This window comes from Meriones unguiculatus (genome assembly GCF_030254825.1).
Source record: "Meriones unguiculatus strain TT.TT164.6M chromosome 13 unlocalized genomic scaffold, Bangor_MerUng_6.1 Chr13_unordered_Scaffold_34, whole genome shotgun sequence".
NCBI lineage: Eukaryota > Metazoa > Chordata > Mammalia > Rodentia > Muridae > Meriones > Meriones unguiculatus.
Genome location: NW_026843646.1, coordinates 1,827,146 through 1,836,186, shown reverse-complemented (window position 1 = coordinate 1,836,186; position 9,041 = coordinate 1,827,146). Strand labels below are relative to the sequence as shown.

General features: G+C 34.7%; 1 pseudogene; it reads right to left on the bottom strand.

The window, feature by feature from the left end:
- Window positions 1–3,940: 3,940 nt before the first annotated feature.
- On the bottom strand, window positions 3,941–6,867 carry LOC132650868 (zinc finger protein 431-like; annotated as a pseudogene).
- Window positions 6,868–9,041: the final 2,174 nt, after the last annotated feature.

The window sequence follows — 9,041 nt, the reverse complement described above, 5'->3', positions numbered from 1 at the left end:
CCGGATGAGTCCTGATAGACTAGGTTCAGATGGAAGGAGAGAAGTACCTCCCCTATCAGTGGACTTGGGGAGGAGCATAGAAGAGGGAGAGGATAGGATTGGGAGGGGATGAGGAGGGGTCTATAGGAGGGATACAAAGTGAATAAACTGTAGTCAATAAAAATAAAACATATGTTATGGTGTATACATGCTAGTAAGAGTACAACTTACTACTATTTATTATCTACATCCCATATGTAAGTTCTTGACATGGAACACAATGAGTCTTTTGGCCAGTGACCACACTGGCCCTTATTTAGGCTGAAAAATTAGTTATTTATCTGCTGGTGTGTGAGTTTACATATACAGCAGCCCAACTATAGAAACAGTAGAAAAATCTGTAGCAGTAATATGGACTACTCAGGGATTGAGCTCAAATCATCATGCTTAGCAATAACTAAATTTACCCACAGAGACAACTCTCTGATAATCACTTGCAGTTTTGAGAAATTCTTAAGAACATGTCTTTACTCCTGAGAAAGAGCACATTTCAAAACAAGACAGGAGTGTATAATTTTCATTTGCAAGTAGCATTTATTATTCAAATAATTTCATTTTCTTCCATCCTCAGAAGACAATATATTCATAATCAGAATAGAAGACAATATTGTACTGATGTAATTTTTCAAGTATGTTTTATGAGTCTCAATGAGCTTAGTGGGGAGTGTTTGTGGTATGCAAAAGAGACAACATAATCTTGAAGATCATATAAACATGACCAAAATAGACCCCATAGAGTATCACACACTCTTCATATATCTGTCATAGCCTAAGAATGAATAGTCTATTACACACACAACATGCCTTTTTGAAATAAATCTTGTTGCTGTTACATTAACTATCACTTCTAGATAAATCTCTAAGAAGGCAATACTTCAAGATGATGTGTCATGTAGTAAATATGGGAGCATGAAACTTCAAACAATATATACATACATATGTACACACATATTATTAAACATTGATTAAATATTGATATCCAAGCAGGGCTTAAAAACAAACATCTTAAATGAATTTGGAAAACATAAAAAGTCCAAGTTCTCATAGACCCTTCCTTGAAAACTGTGATCTCACACTGCCTGATATAAATAAGCAATGGGCCACATACAGGATTCGGATTCCATTCTATACATTGTAGCAGAAAAATACCTATAACCAAGTGGAAATGCATTAGAACATGAACAGCCACCCCAGAAGGAATATCAGAACAACCTAATAAACTTCTGTGCATGGATTTGCTACACATACAGCAAATTCAATACCTACTCCAATGTTTCAAAATTCAGACCACAACCACAATGGGTGATCTCCTCCATTACAATGAAGTGAACATGGTAAATAATTACTTCCTCCGAGGCTATGATAAAAAGAGTTTCAAAATAGTTTCTTTTCTTGGAAATGAATACATTTATTATGTCCAAAGTAATAAACTGTTTTGCATAAATAAGATTGCTCTCTTCTATGAATTCTTTTCTACTTCCTGACATCAAGATGATACATTAAGATTTAAGATATTTACAGTACTAGATACATGGCTTTGCAGTTAAGACAAGTTAATTCCCAGGACCTAGGTCAGGTTTTTGATACTTTATAACTTCATATGATTCCTGGTATGAGAAAATCTGTCAGTCTAGTCTAAAAGGAAACTAGAATGGACAGGCACATAAACACACAAAGACAAAATATTATCACATAAGGGAAATTAAAACAAATTCTTAAATATATGTTTATTCATGAAGGTTTTACTTGTATAATCATTCATTACTGAACTCAGGTGTTCAGGCAACTACAGGCTTATCTACAAATGTTTTCTTCATCATGAATTCTTTCATGTAACAGAAATCATACACATAGGTTTGAAGTCAGAGAAATGAATCCTCAGTTGGTGGTATCATTTGGGAAATTTTAAGAAATGTATCCCTGCTGGAGAAAGTATGTTACTTGGGGTGGGCTTCATAGTTTTCAGGTGTATACCATCTGTAGTCCCCACTTTCTGCTTCATGCTCCAGGTGGTGGTTGTGAACTCCAAGCTTCCTACTTTAGCTGCCACTATGATACTTGTCTTGCCCAATTTATGGTGATCCCATATCCTCTCAGGTCATAAGGCAAAGTAAAAACATTTGCAAGTTGTCTTGGACATTGTGTTTGGTCACAGAAAATGCACTAATATGCACACATAAACTTCACAACTGGATGATTTATTTCATCTAATTGAAGTGAACTGTGAAATAAAAATGGATTATCTTATTGTTTCAATCCATATGCCTTTGCTCCATGAGATTTCAATTGGAAACAAAATAAGGATGGATGTCACAAACACATGCATACATCGTTGACACTTGTTAGAATTTTCCTCCAAAATAATCTAGTGTAATTGAATCCAAGTTGGTGGGTCAAAGACCTTAACAAATCTTTTATTTTAATAGATGTTCTACAGAATGAGTTCTTTTAGGTTCTCAAAGGCTACTGTGATATGCAAAGGCTTTAAGATGTAGCCCACAGAGTAAAGCTTTTACTCTTATATAATGGTAGCATAAAGCAGAAAACCTTATCATACTGACTACATTTGTTGTGTTTCTCTGCAGCATGACTTTTTCTCATGATTTCAAGGAAAACCCTATGAAAAGGATTTACCACATTGCTTATTCAGAGGGTTTCCCTGCAGTGTGTTTTCTTTTATATATTTGGAGATAACTGTATTAATAAGAGGCTTTATCACATTGAAGACATGTATAAGGTTTCTCTCTACTATCTGACCATTTGTACACTTGAAGATGACTTTGATATGCAAAACATGTAAAAGCAAATTATATGTAGGAACATGGAAAAGCAAGGTGTCCTAAGTATTTCCTTTTAGTTACCAGCCTTCATTGATTTATAGGGTGAACATAAGTTTAAGTTCATAGTCCCTAGGAAAGCTGTAGTCTTCCCAATAGCTGACCGGGTTTAATCACTTAACTTTTTTTGCCCAAAACATGACCGTTCCATATCATGATTCCTGGTCCCCTAACATAATGACTGACCCAAATCACAGATTATCTTTCCTAAAACATAATACCTTTTCCTAACCACAAAAGAACAAACGGATATGATTATTTTGACTGTAAAACCTACCATTTTGCATCAGGTGACTTCCTCAATGATGTAAACAAATCCCATATCCCTAAACCATGACTGATGGAAATAATTCAGTTGTAAAACAGTAAAGATGTTCATGGTTTTCAAGCTCAGAATCGTTGTAACTTTCTGGCTCATTGGATGGGTAGACATCACAGTTCAACATTATGTGTCCCTAATCAAACTGGATGACAATAATTTTTTTTTCATCTGTATTGACCTGTTTGAGTTGTATTGGATTCAGTAGACAAAAGAACCCAAAAGCATTACCATATTGATTATATTCTCAGATTTTTCTCTCCTTTTTGAAACTTTTATGATTATGTAGAATATCGATATGTTCAAAGGTCTCCCATTTTAACACATTCATAAAATTTCTCTCTGTATGTATTCTTTCATGATAACGAAGATTATATAAATGTGGAGTAGCTTCACCATGTAAATACACTCATAGTCTTTTGTTCCAGTATGAATTCTTTCATGACATTAAAGATGATTTTGAACAGCACGTTTTTATTAGGAGATGACAGTTATGTGAAAAGGCTTTACCACATAGGTTACATTAATAAGGTTTCTCTCAAGTGTGAGCTCTTTTATGTATTAGGAGATGACTTACATACAAAGGCTTTCACACATTGATTACATCCATAAGAGTTCTCTCCAGTGTTAGTTCTTTTTTGTATTAGGAGACTACTGTTACATGTAATGGCTTCACCAACTTAGTTACATTCATAAGGTTTCTCTCTAGTATGCCTTCTTTATGTCATAGGAGATTACTATTATGTCAAAATGCTTTATCACACTGGTTACATTCAAAAGGTTTCTCTCCAGGTTGAGTTCTTTTATTTACTAGGAGTTGACTGTTCTGTGAAAAGGCTTTACCACATTGGTTACATTCATAAGGATTCTCTCCAGTGTGAGTTCTTTTATGTATTAGGAGATGACTGCTCTGTGCGAAGGCTTTACCACATTGGTTACACTCATAAGGTTTCTCTCCAGTGTGAGTTCTTTTATGTATTAGGAGATGACTGCTCTGTGCGAAGGCTTTACCACATTGGTTACATTCATAAGGTTTCTCTCCAGTGTGAGTTCTTTTATGTATTAGGAGACTACTGTTACATGCAAAGGCTTTACCACAATGGATACATTCATAAGGTTTTTCTCCAGTGTGAGATGTTTTATGTTTTTGGAGACTACTGTTACATGCAAAGGCTTTACCACAATGGTTACATTTGTAAGACTTCTCTGCAGTGTGAGTTCTTTTATGTCTTAGAAGATCATTGTTAGATGCAAAGGCTTTACCACATTGGTTACATTCATAAGGTTTCTCTCCAGTGTGAGATGTTTTATGTTTTTGGAGATGACTGTTCTGTGCGAAGGCTTTACCACATTGGTTATATTGATAAGGTTTCTCTCCAGTGTGAGTTCTTTTATGTCTTAGAAGATCACTGTTAGATGCAAAGGCTTTACCACATTGGTTACATTCATAAGGTTTCTCTCCAGTGTGAGTTCTTTTATGTCTTACAAGATCACTGTTAGATGCAAAGGCTTTACCACACTGATTACATTCATAAGGTTTCTCTCCAGTGTGAGTTCTTTTATGTACTAGGAGCTTACTGTTCTTTGCAAAGGCTTTCCCACATTGGTTACATTCATAAGGTTTCTCACAAGTGTGAGTTCTTTTATGTCGCAGGAGCTTACTGTGAAATGCAAAGGCTTTACGACATTGGTTACATTCATAATGTTTCTCTCCAGTGTGAATTCTTTTATGTATTAGGAGATGGCTGTTACGTACAAAGGATTTACCACATTGGTTACATTCATAAGGTTTTTCTTCAGTGTGAGTTGCTCCTTTATGTCTTTGGAGACCACTGTTAGATGCATAGGCTTTACCACATCGGTTACATTCATTAGGTTTCTCTCCTATATGTATACTTTTATGACTTAGGATCTGACTTTTATGTGCAAAGGCATTACCATATTGGCGACATTCAGAGTGATCCACACCAGTATGCATACTTTTACATGTGTGGGGACTACTGTGATGTGCAAAGCCTTCATCTTGAGTATCTTCAGGGAGTTTGTCTGCACAATGATTGTTTTCATACCTGCAAATATAATTGGCACATATGACATCTTTTCTACATTCATTACACTAATGGATGTTTTTGCCACATGACTTAATCTTGCAGTTTGAATTAAAGGTAAAGAAGAATTACATTTTGAGTTTTCATCATTATTTTTATATTCACGGTGTTCTCCTCTACTAGTTGTTTTGCTGAGCCAGCAATCAGCTAAATAGTGATGAAATCATAGTATTGTTAGTTCTATGGCTGATCACCTGTCGTATATTTTGTAAACCTTTGTCCTTCCTTACTTATCTATTGGAAATAATAATGAGCTAACAAGTGATAGCAGGGCGCAAAATGGAGGACAGAACTTCTGAGTGAGAGAGGGTTGCTGCGAAGGAGAAAGCAAATGACACACCATTCACCAGCATGACAGTGAGGTTAACAGATGGACATGACCATGAACAAAGAAGTAGAGCTGGCCATGCATCTGGACACTGTGCTAGGTTTGTTTTAGGGAAAAAAGGTTCAGAATCTTCCCAGTAAATTGCCTAAGCTTTAAAAAGCCTGAGCATCATTATTTGTACTGCTGGAAGCTCTAAATATTCCATATAAACATAATAGGTATCAATTTTTAAACATCTACTCAAAATGGGGACTACTATACCTTTTAGTTGTTCTGGGTGGTACATTGTTTCTTTCAATATACACATATTAAAATGACTTGTACTCATTGTGATATATGATATAACTATTAAAAGAATAATAATAAATGACATGGTTCTATGATGCATTCACACATTTGATTTTTGTTCATCACAGACATGTGCTATAGGGATTATGATTTTTCTACAACAGCATTCTTGACTCTAAAAAAACTGCCCTTCTCACAAAACTTAACAACATTACTACAATTATATGAGTAAACCCATGTTTGGATATACTTTCATCACCTATTTACTGTGAATACATTTGGCAATACCTGAGCTGTAGGAGACTAAACAAATTCCAGTTTTACCTCATAGCGCTAATGAGGAAATAATTTATATATTGATCTTGCATAAGTATGATTTCCTTGCACTCTTTCTTAGAGGAGTGCCTTGTAAATATACATCAAATACCTAACATGGAGGTATGTGGTTTAGTAACATGATAGTCATCATCAATAAATACACTTAAAGGAGTTTATTTACACTGTCCCTTCTCTTTCAAAATTTCAGAACATATTAAAATTTTCTCAGAACCATATTCATATCAGATTACAATGAAAATTACCTTGTGTGTCTTCTAGAACTTTGACAATGCTCTTCTATATTATGACTTTCCCAATTGTAGCCTAAAATACAGTAACAGAAAATGTATGATTTATTATTGGAAATAAGACAAAATTTAAGTCGTGTTCTATGGTCAAAGAACCATTCACCTCATTCTTCCTCATCCTCAAGAGAAATTGTGGAAGCACTTCCATAATGAATGAAGTGTTTTCTCCATATTTTAAAAAGTAAAGAAAATTCACTGTCCTACCTATAGCAGTGAGGTTCCTGTAGGTCTCCAGCATTACATCTTTGTAGAGATTCCTCTGGGAAGGATCCAGCAAAGCCCACTCTTCTCCAGTGAAGTTCACATGCACATCATTGTAGGTCAATATACTCTAAAATATCCACACACATGTACAACAGAAAGCATGATACTTGGAATACTGGCGATGTATCCTTCATTTACAATATTTTCAATTTATTCTGATGGTTCTTCTACTTATTTTCTGACACACAAGTTGTAATGTAATCACCAACTCTTTTTAGAAGTAAACTTAATAGTGAGGTTCACCTCTCTAATTTCTGCATCCTTTTAGTAGGATATAGCCTTGCAAAAGAAATGTCAATTAATAGGTAAAGAGAGAGAGAGAGAGAGAGAGAGAGAGAGAGAAAACAGATCTGCAGTACTGAGCCCACATGAAAGAAATAGTATAAACGATTCCTGACTCTTATAAGAATGGGCAGGCTGGGTGTATTATCTGATTAATTTAATTCCAAAAAATCACTCAAGAAACAGTGGCTGGTGTATTTCACAGAGCTGGATGGTAGACAGCTCTTTACAGTAAGTTCCAGGACACTCAGGGGTACATAATACGATCCTGAATAATATGCAAAAATTAATCAAACAAACAAGATAAAAAACTTAAAGATCTTTCTCAAGTTTCTACAAAGAGTTATATATTCATTTGAGTCTGCATAAATATCTAGAAACCTGAAGTGCCTTATTTTAAACTGTAATATTAATGTGATCATTTTTAAAATGAAATGTAAGTTTGAACAATTACAAAAGGAGAGTGAAAACTTTAGCAATTTAAATATTGATCATAAATAGGCAACATGGGGGATGGAGGTATGACTCAGTGGTTAAGAACATTGTTCTTCCAGAAGACCTGGATTAAATTCTCAGCACCCACATGACAGGTAATAGCTGTCTGTAACACAAATATATTCAATTAAATACTCACAAAACAAATCTAAGCACACATCAAAGATATACATGATGAACAAATTGGCTTTATCTCAGGGATACAGGGATGGTTCAAAATATGAAAACCCATCAATGTAATCAACCATATAAACAAACTGAAAGACCAAGATCACATGATCATCTCATTAGATGACAAAAAGCCTTTGACAAAATCCAACACTCCTTCATGTTAAAAGACTTGGGAAAATCAGTAATACAAGGAATAAGGCACATACTTAGCATAATAAAAGCAGGAAAAAGCAAGCTGATAGCCAACATCAAATCATTTGGAGAGAAACTTAAAGAAATTCCATTCATATGAGGTACAGGACAAGGATGCCTCTCCTCTCCATATCTCTTCAATGTACTCCTTAAGTCCTAGCTAAAGCAATAAGACAACTAAAGATTATCAAGGAGATACAAATTGGAAAGGAAGAATTCAAAGTATCACTATTCATGGATGATTTAGTAGTATACCTAGGTGACCCAAGAAATTTTACCAGAGAATTCCTACAGTTGATATACAATTTCCACAAAATGGCTGGGAACACAACTAACTAAAAATTTCATTAGTCCTTCTGTATAAAAATTAAAAATTAGCCGAGAATGAAATTTGGAAAAAAATACCCTAAACAGTAGCTACAAACAACATGAAGTGAAAGACCTCTATGACTAGAATTTGAAGTCTTTAAAGAAAGAAACTGAAGAAAATATCAAAAGATGGAAAGATCTCCCAAACTCATGAATATAAAGGATCAACATAGTAAAACAGCATTCTTTTTTAAATTTTTATTGATTACACTTTATTCACTTTGTATCCCCCCTGTAGCAGACTTCCTACTCCCCTGCAAAATGTTCCCTTTATCCCCCTTCTCTAAAACAGCATTCTTACAAATACAGTCTACAGGTTCAATGCATTTCCCAACAACATTCCAACATAATTCTTTATAGACCTTGAAAGAGCAAAGATTAACTTCAAATGGAAAAATAAAATACCCTTGATAGCATTACAATCCTGTACAATTGGAATAAGACACAGAAATAAAACCACACTCTGACTTGAACTTTACTTTCAACAAAGAAGGACAATCATACAATGGAAAAAAGACAGCATCTTCAACAAATGGTGGGAGTCTAACTAGATGTCTGCATGTAGAAAATGAAAAGAGACACTTTTTTATCACCCTGCAAAAACTCAATTCTAAGGGGTTCAAAGACCTTCACATAAAACCAGACACTCTAAAATATTTAGAAGACAAGGTGGAGAAAATTCTGGAACTCATTAACACAGGAAACCAACAACAGCACAGGCTC